At 46.6% G+C, this 13,898-nt stretch overlaps 1 protein-coding gene across 3 annotated transcripts in view; it reads left to right on the forward strand.

The window, feature by feature from the left end:
- Positions 1–13,898, forward strand: part of LOC119463341 (4-galactosyl-N-acetylglucosaminide 3-alpha-L-fucosyltransferase FUT6) — a 54,423-nt gene that overhangs the window by 31,717 nt on the left and 8,808 nt on the right. Inside the window, exon 1 of one of the 3 annotated variants that reach the window (XM_037724147.2) lies at positions 105–1,036. The exons of the other annotated variants lie outside the window; for them this stretch is intronic. The gene's annotated coding sequence lies outside the window, so the exon portion shown is untranslated. Of the gene's footprint in view, positions 1–104; positions 1,037–13,898 lie in introns of those variants that run through there. 3 annotated transcript variants of the gene reach the window in all.

The raw sequence follows: 13,898 nt of genomic DNA on the forward strand, positions 1-13,898 counted from the left end.
GTGTCTGGCCTCGCATGCAGCGGCAACGCGTGCCGCGACCATCCAAGCCAAGCCGCAGCGCTATCACCGTCTCCCTCTCCCATCGCGCGTTCTCACACACCGTCCGAAGTCACGTTGGCCCCCACGTTGCGGCGTCCCACAACCCTACTTGGAACGCGCGCAGCGCGGAAGCCGTCGAAGCAGCGTGCCTGGCTCAAACTTCCGCGCGCGAGCGCGCAGCTCTCCATGTTCGTACACTGCCTCGTAGTTTTACGGTACTGCAGCTACATACAGCCCCGGTCCCCAAGCGTTCAAGTGTTTTTCGTTTCGAACTGCGGCGGTGCTTCGAACGGCGTGGCCTTCCTGGTTTCTCGATTTCCCGATGTGAACGTCGCGGCGGGGTGACAGTTGCAGCTGCTGCAACTGCGCTTTCTCCCGGTTGCTGCTGCTGGACGGTCGAGTTGAACAACCAACCACTCCTGCCGCCCCATCGCCGCCACTTTCTCGTGGGGGTCTTGCGGGACGGAGAAGTTCGCGAGGAACGGGACAGCGATGATCCACTGCAACACTGTGATCCACTGTGGCTTTCTGATCGCTTCCGGATTTGAAACGTAACACACGTGATAGCTGATCCGGCCATCCCTGGAATCCATGCAGATCCATATTGCGTCGTCTTTCGCGGCCCTGCGACAGTGATTACTCCACGTTTAGTACGGCTATTGCGAGACAGTTCGCGATCAAGGCCTGTGATACACTTGCCATATAGACCAGCTCCTTGAGCGACACTTGGGACCAGTGACATCCGTGCTTTTCGCTGCCTTCCTGGTTGGTTGCTCATCGAGCGACCGTCTACAAGCCGTCGAAGGAAAGCGTGAAGCGACGGCTTGTTTCGCTACGCCAGTTGTCGTTTTCAAGTTGGACACGTTTCGCCGGCGTCGTGCTTCGCCGCCCGTGTTGTGCTTCACAGGCTGCTTGCTGCCTTCTCGTTTTCGCTCAGTCGTCGCCGTCAATTAACTTGCCGCGTTAGCGGCTTTTCGAGGGTGGCTCCCCTCAACCGGTAAGTGTCCCGTGCTTCTCACGTTGAAGTTAGCATCGTTTTGCCCATATCTTTTCCACTGCCGCGGTCCTGATATGCCGGGTATTCTTTAACAATCGCATGTGGCTTATCGCGCTGTTGTATTCCTTGATCGTGATTGCTGGAAGTAGAAATCAAAAGTCGTATTTTGACTCAGAACGAAAATGTCGTTAATAACTTTTAAACTAATCACTTTTGGGATAACCTTTTAGAAAAAAAAAAGAATAAGAGGAGAAACTGCAGCGGAATCATTCGAAGAGCGATGAAGTTCTACATAAGAAACCCACTAAACTATCGCACCACCTATAATTTACATATTCAAGGTGGATCCACATGCTTCACTGCAAAAACAAAAAAGAGTGAAAACAAAATACTACGAACAAACAAACACGGAGAAGAAAAGGGACGACAATAGATATTACAAAGATTGTGCAACATAGCTTCGTTCGTGTTAACATTCGCGCTTTTTTTTTTTTTTTCGACTTCACATCAAGGTTACGTTTTGCACATGCACCCTCAGGGCAACTAGTACCTACCACCGTAGAAAGCTGGATACGGAGATAGCTTGAAGGAACGAAAGGCAAACACGCCCCGATCTTATCGTTTATCGATAGCCCTTATCTGGCCGTGAAACGCGAATAGGACAATGGGAGGTGTAGTTGCTTCGACTGTCGGCAACGAGCTCGCAGGTTCCGGATAGCGTTGCCGGCGGGACTGGGGCCTTTCTCCCAGTGTTTCCCACAAATATGACTGGAGGCAGTTATGGTGCTCTATGGAAGTGATGCGGGTAGTACATAGACCTGGATTTGTATAGTCGATGTTCTCATACATGTCTTCAAACGCCGTTGTGTCGGTATTGCACTCTTTTCACATTTCCAAGCAATGGTGGTTTTCTGAGCATAGAAAGCCTATTAAGCCTCTGCGCGCAGGCCTATTATTGCTTATTATTGCATTTACTAAAGTTTTTCTTTAATGGGATCAATTGGCAAATCTGTAAGCCGTTTCAAGCCAGGACGAAGCTTAGCCATGTTGGCTAAGCTTCGTAGCCCACTAGCGCCAGAGTGGTGACTTTTGTAAGAAACTCAGTGCCATCTAGTAATCTTCTTATTGAACTCTGCGTCGCGTTATTATCGAAGGGTGTCGGGATCGCTCTACGATAAAGGCCATTGTCACCTGCAGTGTGGTTATCTCACGCAGCAACTTTCACAAAATTAAGGGCGACACTTCATCGATATGTCCACACAATGGGTTCCGTTCAAAGCACTGAATTTATTCGTTCGATTGTAAGAAACATTGAAGCAGTGCTTTGACATTTTAATCCTTAATTTCATTAATTCAGGGATAAAAAAATATAACATCAAGAAGGAAATAGCGGTACCAATCTGCGTACATAAAATATCGGTCGGTTTCTTTTTTGTTCAAGTGAAGCTTTTTTATATATACCGGCTGTCTTTATTTTAGACCATACAAAGTTTTTAAATATTGCCTGTGGCAGATGGCATAATTGTACTCATTGAGCTGAATTAATCACAGACACGGACATTACTTGCACGATAGATCGAAATGCCTAATCGAGTAATTAACATAAATTCTCTATTAACGATTGAAGTGTTACTTACAGCAAATTTTGCAATTTACGAATTGTAGCCGGTGGTTTCGCAAGCCGTATTGTTGTGCGCTTGCTCCACGACATTTCTGTGAAGCAAGGTAACGTTCCGCGATCATATACCTAGACTTTACTATGCAGTTTCCATTGACTGCAGAAATCGTGGCACTTCATTGTATGAGCGTCACAAAATTCAGATTACATTTAGACACTCACTATAAGAGAATTATTCCCCATATTCAAAACATCTTTTTTTTTTTTGCTTTCGGCAGTGTGCTGAAAACGGTCGAGTGGTTGTAGTTGTGGAGCATTAAGGACAATAATCGCTACGGTAAAAGTAATCTTCGATGACAAATTAGCTTCGTGATTGCTAATATTATGATAGCAGCAGCCTATCTTAGGTCCACTGCAGGATGAAGGCTTATCCCAGCCATCTCCAAGTGTTAAATGCCTGCAAATGTTACCAATCTCGTCTCACCGCCTAATCTTCTGTCCTCGACTGCGCTTCCATCCTTTTGGCACCTGTTCGGTATACTCCTGATAGACCACGGGATGTCTGCTCTACACAATAGATGGCTTGGGCAAATCTATTTCTTCTATTTATACCAATCTATAGAATATTGCCTATCCCACTGTGCTCTGTAATCCGCATCGCTGTCATCATTCCTGTCTCTAAACGCTACGCCTCTGATTTATCGTTCCATATCGCTCGTTGCGCGGTCCTCAAGAAGCCTTGTCGACTTCGAGCATAGACGCCGTAATTTAGCATAGTTGGACTGGACCGATTGTGCTCATTTCCTTTCACGCGTGCCGGCAAACCTCCGCTCGACTGGGGTGTGTCTGCCTTTTGCATTTCAATCTATCGATTTATCTGCCAAAACCAAAGAAAAAAGAGGTAAGCTTGCAGCACATAACGCTTAATATGGTACAGTAAGGTTCATATGTGGAGCCGCAAGGAACCGCAAGAAGCCGTTATAGGAAACATATCCTTGTGCTGTCTTTTTCAATAGAGCAATGATTCATTGGATAAATTCAATAGATAAAATGATTTATAACTTAGAGTGCACGACAACGAGACAATGTGAGGCACAAGGTTATTCCATACAGCTCTTGCTGTACGTCTGTCTGGGTCTCACTTCTGTCCCGTTGTGTGCTGCACTCAAGTTATTCGTGATGAACTAACTAGCTCGACAGCCTGTTCTGTGAAGACCAACGTACGAGTGCATTCTGTTGAAGGGCAACATAATATCGTGCATGCATTTTACAAGGTCTAAAAATTTGTGAAATCCACGTATTGCCCATAATTACCCATGCTGACTCAGCACCGTCATAACAGCGTAGAACGCAGACACTAGCGCCGCGTTTCCGCCTAGTGTCTTTTTGTTTTAAGCGCCTGACGTCACCAACATGCGGTGGCGCTGCCGTCACTTCCGCCAAGGGAATAAAAGGCTAGAAGCGGTCACTTCCACTGACGTCAGTTTTCTCTCCCAATGCACGATCAACTCACGTGACGTGCTCAAAAGTTACTTCCCTTGCAAACATCTCGTTCGTGACATTCAATTGTGCCTCAACAGACAATCTATTGAATACAACAGTCGATATAGAAACACAACGTCATCACTTAACGACTTCTGTAAGAGTGGGGTTAGTGGGGAAAGCCTCTTTTGCGAAGCGACCGAAGCGAAAAACACGTGTCAACTGTATATATATATATATATATATATATATATATATATATATGTAGTGTGTGTGTGTTTGTGTGTGCGTATGGGTGTAAGAGAGAGAGGGAGAGACCGTATGTTCGTATGGCATAGTGCAGGCAGTAACAACATGCGCTTTACTAATCCGACGAAGTAGTGGCTATACGCTCTTTGGTTGACGTATAAATACAGTGTCAGCTCCTAAGGCGGAATGCGAATTTCACGGCGGTCGGTACCGCGAGCCGCGCTTATCACGCGCACTGTGCCTGCCTTCTATAAGGCACTTTATTTTGGAGACCACGCTTCCGTGGCGCGATGTCTGTCGCGATATTTGCAGAACACGCGGGCACCTGGCAGTGCAATCCGGCTCCAACTGGCTATCGAACGCCCGTCCCGACTTCGGTCACAACTGGCTGTGTGTACGCGATCTTCCTGTAATCTCTCCAGTTGGCAGAGCGGTCAGCATGCAGCTGAAGCGGTAGGGGTGGAGTTCTGCACTTACAGCATGCTTCTTAGCGGTGTTCGCATTGCACCGTTTCAGTGCGGCCTCCGTCGCAGCTCGCTTTGCTTTTTTTTTCTTTTTTTTTTTCCTCGTATTCGCCGCGCGGCGAGACCAGTTTGCTTGAACTGGTCGCCAATCGTTTTTACACTTTGCGCTTTCGACAGTATGCGTAAGGAATGTATGGCCAAGTGTCGGCTGCTTATATATACCCTTATCGTGCGCCGCCTTCGCTCGAAAGCAAGTTCCGAATACGCCGAGGTTTGACCGACCGATATAATTTTGGGGTGCGAATGATTGAGTTATATTCCCCGATTTCTTTCATTTTATTTTAACCACGTATGCCGGGACTTCACTGACGTATTTCCGGAAATACGTCATAGAACATAATACAAAGAAAGAAACCAGAAGAAAAAGTTCCACAAACATGCAAAATTTCGAAATCGAACCCACGACCTCTCGGTCCGCGACGATAGATCGCCGAGCGTTTAACCCATTGCGCCACAAACGCATTTGCAGAGAGCTACACAGACGCGCCTTATATATCTAACACTCCTCCGTGTACCCGCGCTCTTGCTCGGGGCGGTGCCGCCGCCTACGAGCAGAAAAGAGAAGTACTGCATTATGACACTAACGCGCACCGACAGTGAACGCTTCGGTGGTCTCAGCACTACGACGCCTCGATGCCAGCATTCGAAGGGACGCTGGCATCAAGAAGCACTACCAACGCCACCTAGGTGGCGTTGGTAGTGGCGTTCACCGTACTCAGCACAGCGGAGCGTGGCCTCCGCAATTAGCTCTGAAAATGTTTCTGAAGTTGATCGCGGAGGCTGCAATTACGACGCGCTGTACGCGCTGATTTGACTTGGTGACGATTCAGTTACGTGCTTTGTCTTGCGCGTTGTATTAGTGTGTCAGTTACGTGCTTCGTCTTTCGCGTTGTGCTAGCGTGAGCAGCGTAGTGCAGCTTCCATATGCACGACGGTTGCTCATGGTCATCGACGTTGGTAGTCGTGATGGAGGAGACGTGCCACCAGGCGTCAGCGTGGGTGCATCAACGCCTAAGGGCGCTTTAGCCACAAAACACCAATAGACATTATATATCAATGTGCAATAAACATTACACTACTTCTGTGAAGACACGTTTCACTTTCGTGTTCTATACCGATTCCTATATAAGAGGGATCAACCACATTTTTTTCTTTGTTTTCCTTTGTTTTTCTTATTTTTTTTTCTTTTTTCTTTCTTTTCTTCCTAGCTCTTGATTAGCTCTTTACTCCCGCATAGCCGCTCTTCCCGAAGTCGCTGGCTCTGCATATATGTTTGCGCCGGAAACGTAAAGCTTGTTTAGCCTATTAGTCCCTTCTTTATTTATTTCATTCATTCTTTCTTTTTATTTGCTATCGGTCGCCTTGGCTAAACAAGCACGACGGTATACCGCTGCTGAGCCGGAGATCGGGTGTTCGATTCCCAGCAGCAGCGGCCACATTCAGAAGTGGGGCGGCAGTGCAAAAACACGTTTTTCGTACATACTCTCGGTCCACGTTAAAGGACAATTGGTCAAAATTATTTTGAAGTCCTCGCTTGGCGCCGTCTCCCGCAGTTTATCTCTCGCTTTGGAACGTTAAATTCAGAGTACTATTGGTTTTGTGTGACAGTGCAACGCAGGACAAAACAGCGACCAGTTGTTACGAAGTTGTGTAGACATGTCTCTTCATCGATAACCTATATACACCGTTTCAAAGTCGTCATTGGCGTTTTTGCTCATGCCCAGCGCTCTTACTCAAACCCCGTGGATCAGAATTAACGAGCCCGAGAAGTCACATTAACAATCAATTCAACGTATCAGTCAGTCGATCAGTTAATCAATCATTTATTCATTGATTCATTCAATCAATCAAAGGTGAACCGTGCCCCTGTTCCCGTTGCGGCCAACGCCTTCTTCTTCTTCTTTCTGGGGTTTTACGTGCCAAAACCACTATCTGATTATGACGCGTGCCGTAGTGGGCGACTCCTGAAATTTCGGCCACCCTGGGAAGCTTTAACGTGCCCCCAATTCACAGGACACGGGCGTTTTTGCATTTCGCGCACAGATCTGTTTGACACGTGATTTTGGTCGCAGCGCTGTGGCCGCGGAAGCGAGGTCTACCAGTCTCACTTACGAACTCGCTCACGAACTATATATAGACTCGCGTAGCCCCATTGACGCGCAACCTCTGGATGCTTTCTTTCAATCAATCAAGTATGGCCTCCGAGACTTGCGCGCGCCGGCGCGTGCATATCTTGGAGGCCATGAATCAAGTAGCGTCTAAACCATAGAGTTTCTCACTATATCACCTAGAGGGAAAACTGGCGCGGCTGCGCTGTGGTATCCATGGGAATGCCGGTATATTGTGACTTCGGATTGGCATCGTTCTTGGAGAGCCAGAACCCCTTGACGCGCCTGGCTAGCACCGGTCTGTCTGTCACAATGATTCATTTCCTGCTAAAACAGCACGTAAAAAACTGCTTTGGCTTTATTATTACACAAAAACTGTTTTGTTTATTTTGACGACTTAACTATTGGAATTCACAATTACATGAAACGTAAAAAGTATAAGCTGGCCGCTAAAGTTGGAGGGCAGACGACAAGATTATCGCTCGCTTTGGAACAATTTGTCGTCTGTTCTTGCTTTTCTTCGCTTGATCCTGCATTGTAGGTGAGTAAACTTTATTGAGAGATGTAATATGGCTGAATGAAAGCATTTATGTAGATTTTACTTTAAGAACGCATTATTTGTGTAGCCATATCCACGTTTTAGACGAAGCCTCGTTCAACACCAGCCGATACAAGCCTCGCAGACACATATCCCATTATTCCCATCAGCGCACGGCGCCCTTTAAGAAACTCGAATAGACGGTGGCGCCAGTTTACCCTCTAGGTGTATAGTGGGAAACTCTATGGTCTAAACCAAGTCCGAGTGCCCAGGCGTCGTTCTTAGCGAGCGCTAATGGCCTGTTATGCAATATGATATTTTTGTCTTTTGATGGAATTTCAAGCGATTGAAGACATGGCTCACTTTGTTGAACATGGCGTGATCGCACCGGAACTCTGCAGAGCTGTATAGAAAAGGGAAACGGAAGTAGCAACGAGGGGTGGAAGCGGAAGTGATCAGTCATAATTATTTGCTTCCGGTACTCGTGCCGTTGTCACATAAATTATTGTATACTTGTATCAGGTTTCGTGGCATCTGTTATTTTCCTGTTTCTTTCTCTCTCGCCCCCTCTATTTATACTCTTTGCTATGTATTGTACTCGGGGATTTTTGGGTTGCCGGCTCTAAAGAGGCGTGTCTACCTTTTCTTTTTCATTTTAACTAAAAAAAAACTTTTGCAACGATATTTTAATCACAGCTTCTTCGCTTTATTCTCAATAGCAACGATAACAATCAAGCAATAAATTATTTAACGTGCCCAGTAACGACACTGAGGTCTGTCTGAGCGCTGGTGCACAGAGAAGCAAGAACAACAAATGTAAAACAGCTAACAAGACAAATAATAGGATTTGCGTAAACAGCGGCATATTAAGCAACAATACAGCAATATCACAATTGCGGGACGGAGTGTACAAATGGAAGGTGAGAGAAACCGTGTGAAGACAGGAGAGGAGTGCATCTAAAAGGAGTCCTAAAGTAAAGTACGAAGCTCAGAACAGAGAGAGGACAACGCGTTTTGAAGGATATCAAGATGGAGATAATCACAGTTGTATAATGCTTGTATTAATAATAATAAGGATGATGGTAGTAATAATACACACTTAGCCAATCAGCCCGAACTTCGAATTCTGAAGACACTAGTCACATGTATAGAGGTACGAATTATGGTCATAAAACAAGACATTCATGTTTCTCTTTGTTTGTTTGTTTGTTTGTTTCTTTCTTTCTTTCTTTCTTTCTTTCTTTCTTTCTTTCTTTCTTTCTTTCTTTCTTTCTCTCTTTCTTTCTTTCTTTCTTTCTCTCTTTCTTTCTTTCTTTCTTTCTTTCTAATTGTACATGCTGCGCTATACAGAGCATTTCAACAGGCGCGTCGAAGGCTCGGCACCTCTACATCTGTACGGGCACGAACTTAAAGGCCGGCGCGCAAAGCGCGCCGGCCTTAATGGGAGGCCAACAGACCGTGACGGCCTAGGAAGCGTACACCTGCCTATACAGCGCCGGAGAATGCCTTGACCGGCCGCGTCGTATGAACGCAGGACGCACACACACCACAAACTGCCGCATACACGGACAGGCGCTGTGACCCCGCGGATTAACCGCGCGGCGTCCCCAATTTTCGAGCGGAAAGCCAGCAGCGACGTGACCCGGTCAGGGCCCGCAAAATAAAACGCGCTCACGCTCTCGAGGGCCCGTCATTGGCCGGTGCGGGTATTTATTTTAGCCCGCGCTGTGACCCCTCTCCCTCACCAGATCACCACCAGCGTGCCACCATCCTTCAGAGAACGCGGCAGAAAAGTGTTCTAGCGCATAGCCGTTTATAACCGCTTGTCATGGCATCAACGTTTGCTTGTGCGCCTTGTGTCTGTTGTAAATGTTTTGTTTGTTGCCGTGGCGCGCCCCCTATAGATTGGGGCAGTCAGCGTTTGCGCGACGTATATAGTCTGGCCTAAAGCCCCTCCATCCACGCGCCACCGCTGCCAAACGTGTATGGAGGGGCTTTAGTCTGGCCTATCAGTGGAGCCGGCTCGCTTGCCTTTGACGGGCGTTTCTTTTGGGATGCAATCTGCTTGACGGAGCGGCCGGGGCTTTGCAGGCTTGCCTGATTGGCTTTCCCGGCCTGCCTGCGCTCTCGAGTTTTGCGGCCCAGCGCCTTCGACGCGTCCCCGATAAGTGGGTCGCCGAGGTTACTGCAGTGCACATTTGGAATACGCGTTACGAGCACCGCGGTCTGTATAACGCTGGAGGTCGCGGGCCCGTGCCAGAAATGGCAGATACGTATATCCGTCGGCCTGCTGTAAGCAGCGCACTCTTGACACTTTTTGGCAACGCGGCACTCCGCGTTGCGGTGGTATGCGCGTGGCGGTATGTGGGAAGGCGTTGGCATCGGGTGGCAGGCTGCGAAGCGATTTGCAAAACGAATGAGTTTCTTTATGTATTAGTTTCTTTACGTATTTCTTTATGTATTTCCTTTCTTTGTTTGTTTTGTTTTGGGCGCTCTAGGGAAGTCTGAATGTTCAGGCATATCGTCGGTCTTTCAGAAACTATCCGAGACTGTTGCTATAAGACGGTTTAATCGAGTCGCGCGCTGCCAACTTAATCTTCTGTATGGGTCTTCCATTAGCTAAGCGTGTTTTGCTCGTGTATTCTTCGAGATGGAAAGATTGACGGCAGTGTATAAAGCGGCCGGTTATATCCGCGTAGATGCACCGCCCTCCGTAAATGGACTGGGCTGGTCCGGCCAGGATCGTGCAGGAGAAAAAAAAAAAAAAAAAAAAGAAAACATCATTTCGATTTGCCGCTGGCTGTTCCACCACGCTGTTGCTGATGTTCTTCCGCCAAAAGAAATAGTGCGCACCTGCGGCGATGAATCGGCGTGATTGTTTTCTGTTGTTTTCTGGTCACGAGCTTGTAAAACAAGTTCGATGAGACTATATACGCTAGGAATGTTGCTGCGTGCTCGTAGAATACCCCGCCCTGTCTGGTAACGCCAGTTCTTTTTTTAATTAATGCTCCTACGTTAATGACCTCTCTGTAGTTTCGCGCGCCGACGCTGCTGAACAGCGTTGGTTCCGGGATATATCTGCAACCTGCGGCGATTGCATTGATGCATACTTCGGCGAGAGGGTGCAGTTACGTCTTAATGTCGCTGTATGCGTATCCGTGTCTATAATATCTGCATTGCATTTGCTTTTGCCAATCCTGACGGGCCCAAAGTAGGTGCATAGCAGAGTAGTTTGAAAGGAAGCCAGATACTGCGTAACTAGCGATGGAATGAAATATCATAGAAGCATCGTTAAAAGATACACTGCATATATTCGTATCCTTTTTTTAATCTGTACATTCTGCCAGTATTCGCGAACTTCTCGAGCGGAAACTTTCTGGGTATAATAGAAGGATTTGGAAAGGGAGATTGGGCCGCGCAACGTTGGCAGATATGTGACGTTTTAGTGCTCATAAAAAGGAAAATGCAGGCTGCTGATATGATAACAGTTAGGTCGTGTAATGCGTATAGAACAGATAACGGGTGTCTTTATAGAGTGGCCCAACATTGTAAGATACATGTGGCTGCTCGCGTTTGTAGAGAAGGCAAGCGTGGACCGCTGAAGTTAAGAGTTTATGCAGACGAACCCGGGTATATCGAATCAAAAGGGGAGCACAAGAAAGTTCGATATACGAGTAATCTGATATATAAAATAAAAATTTTATACCGAAATTTTCAAGGGGATTTTGCCGCTGTTCCATGTACACAATAATTCCTTATGTTTTGGTTCGATATATCTGAGTTCGACTGTATTAACAACTAGAGTTAGGCTTCATGGTCATGTAATCGCACTTACAGAAAAAAGATAACCGGTGTGTCTAACAGGGTAACAGATTGAGTGGGGAGATTAGGAAATCTGCCGCGGCTTATACAGGGTTGTATCGACTCAGACGCAGGACAGGGGAGAAACTGTACACCATAAGATGAATAATTCGTCCATCTCAGCGGTATTATGATGTTGTTGAAAACAGCCGCGTGGTTGGCCAGCAGCAGTCTTGTTTATCGACGTGTGTTGTATCACGTACAAAAATGCTACGTAAGCTTTTGTCGACATGTTGATGAAAACTTGACTCAACGGATCTATGATGAAACATAACTAGTGGTTAAGTGTAGACGATAATTATGCAACGAAATTCTGATTGAGCTCTCCACAACGAATTTAGTTGTTTGAGACATTTCGATCGTTCACGGAAAGTAACTGTTTAGCAGACACCAGAAGGACGACAGGACAGGAAGGACGCTGGTCCTGCACTGATCTGGTCAGTTCCGGCGTCCATCCCGTCTTGTCGTCTTATTGTCGCAGATATTTAAGTTCCAACGGGCCCAGCTTTCTGCTCTGTGAATTAGTTCGTTGTGCATATGTTGCTGGTTTCGCGTTCTGCAATTAGTGTACGACCGGCCTTGGGAGCTTCGTGAGCCGGTGTTCGTTCTTTCGGTGAGGTCTCTACGATGGCTGCATTGCATTGAGTGCTGTGTACAGTCGTCTGATAGAGCGTGTCACGCCTACCTGCCACTGTGAGTCGTTTGCAGGCGCCTGCTAATCATCTTCATCCGTAGCCGTATATATTATCTGAGGTATATTATGATCTGATATCGTCTTCAGAGTGTCTGCGAGTTCGCGATCTCCATAAGTTCAGGCTGTTGCTGTGGCCTCTACGTATAGGTTGTCTTGCGTGGCCGTGAAATGCAATAGTCCAGCTTTCCCGCTTCATCTATCGTCGCTATAGAAACGGGTTTTCCTTCTTCTGATTTGAATGTAGGAGCATTAGAAGTGCAAAGTGGGAAAAAAGAGTGTGTGTGAAGTGTAGGAAGCCGGTCACGTGGTAGAGGTAGGCAGGAGACGGGAGAGCTTAGAAGAGCGCGCGTATGTGTACATGTATGTATTGACGGGGTTACCAGAATCTTTAAAAATCGCCTGTGGCAGTTAGCATAATTCCTGACCTTGAGCTGGATTATTCGAAGAGGCGGACTTACCTTGCACGAGAAATCGAAATACATATTGAACTAACTAACAAGAATTCGCTAACTTTCTAATTAATTACCTTACGGCACATATTGCAATTTACGAATCAGAGCCGGTGAGCTTGTAAGACGCATCCACTTGAAATGAATCTCCAGGATGAGACTAGTTTCGAGATATTTCCCAAAGTGTGGGACGAAATACGTGGGCGTTCCAGTTTCTTTTCTGCTTCAATGCATTAAAGAGCGTTTTCCGGAAGTGTGGGATGAAATACATGGGCGTTCCAGTTACTTAGCGTTTTGTTGAAAAAGTAAGCGGAACAGCAGTTTGTTTATTATACGGCGAGTTTGATGGCGCATGCCTCCAAGCATGTGTCATTCTGCAAAATCATTCCAAGTGGATACGCCTTGAAAACTCACTGGCTACAATTCGTCAATTGCAATATCTGCCGCAAGGTAAATAATTAAGAAGTTAATTAGTGTTTTTAATTAGTTGCATATGTGTTTAAATTTCTCGGGCAGGTAATATGTTCGCTTGATTGAAAGATTGAAAAAACGGGCGAGTTGAACCTATACGCATTTCTCTCGCATTTGCCGCTAAACGGCCACTGAAATATTTTTTTTTTCTTTCCTTAATTTGAGGCTGTTGTGTCGACAGGCGTCGGTCTTTTAGGGGAATAAGCCGTGAGTGGTTCTGATTGGTCCATGCCGCGTTTTACGTGTCTGGTGGCTCTAACGTGTTTACTTGTTTAAAGAAAAATAATAATCGACAGAGAAGAATTCACCAAAGATTTCATTGGGCGTCTTTAAGCCTTACGCCATGCCTAATCTCAGTTTTGTTTTCTCTACGTCGAGGTGCGCGGTCTTAAGCCATAAGAAGAAAAAAAAAGTTAGCACAAAATGGATGCACCCCGGCATCGTGCAAGAAGTCGAGCCAAAACTATGTGAAATGGCTTCCATCTTGACTCCACTTGCTGAAATGAGCGAGTCGGTCACTGCGGATGTCGGACCGTACGTCTGAGCAGGGGATCCAGGATATGTCGTCTCCTTGGGGACAAAGTTCACAGCAGGTGTTTACACCGGTGTCTTGTGTCAGAGTCGTATGCTGTCGGGCCGATACCGTCGCCCTTGATCACTTCTTGATGTTGATGAATATAGATTTCTGTGGGTGCACAGTTTCACGGCGACGCGCTGGGCGTCCTTGACTGAGTGATTATCTCGGGCAGTGCAGTTAGCTTAATTGGTGTTAAGATTAGAAACTTAACGAGTTAAAGGTCGTGGGGAGGTGGGTGTGGAGGCAGCGTCGATCGGATTTGCTCCCATTGGCTTTCTGGGCAGTAAATCT

The sequence above is a fragment of the Dermacentor silvarum genome, chromosome 9 (assembly GCF_013339745.2).
Source record: "Dermacentor silvarum isolate Dsil-2018 chromosome 9, BIME_Dsil_1.4, whole genome shotgun sequence".
Classification (NCBI taxonomy): domain Eukaryota; kingdom Metazoa; phylum Arthropoda; class Arachnida; order Ixodida; family Ixodidae; genus Dermacentor; species Dermacentor silvarum.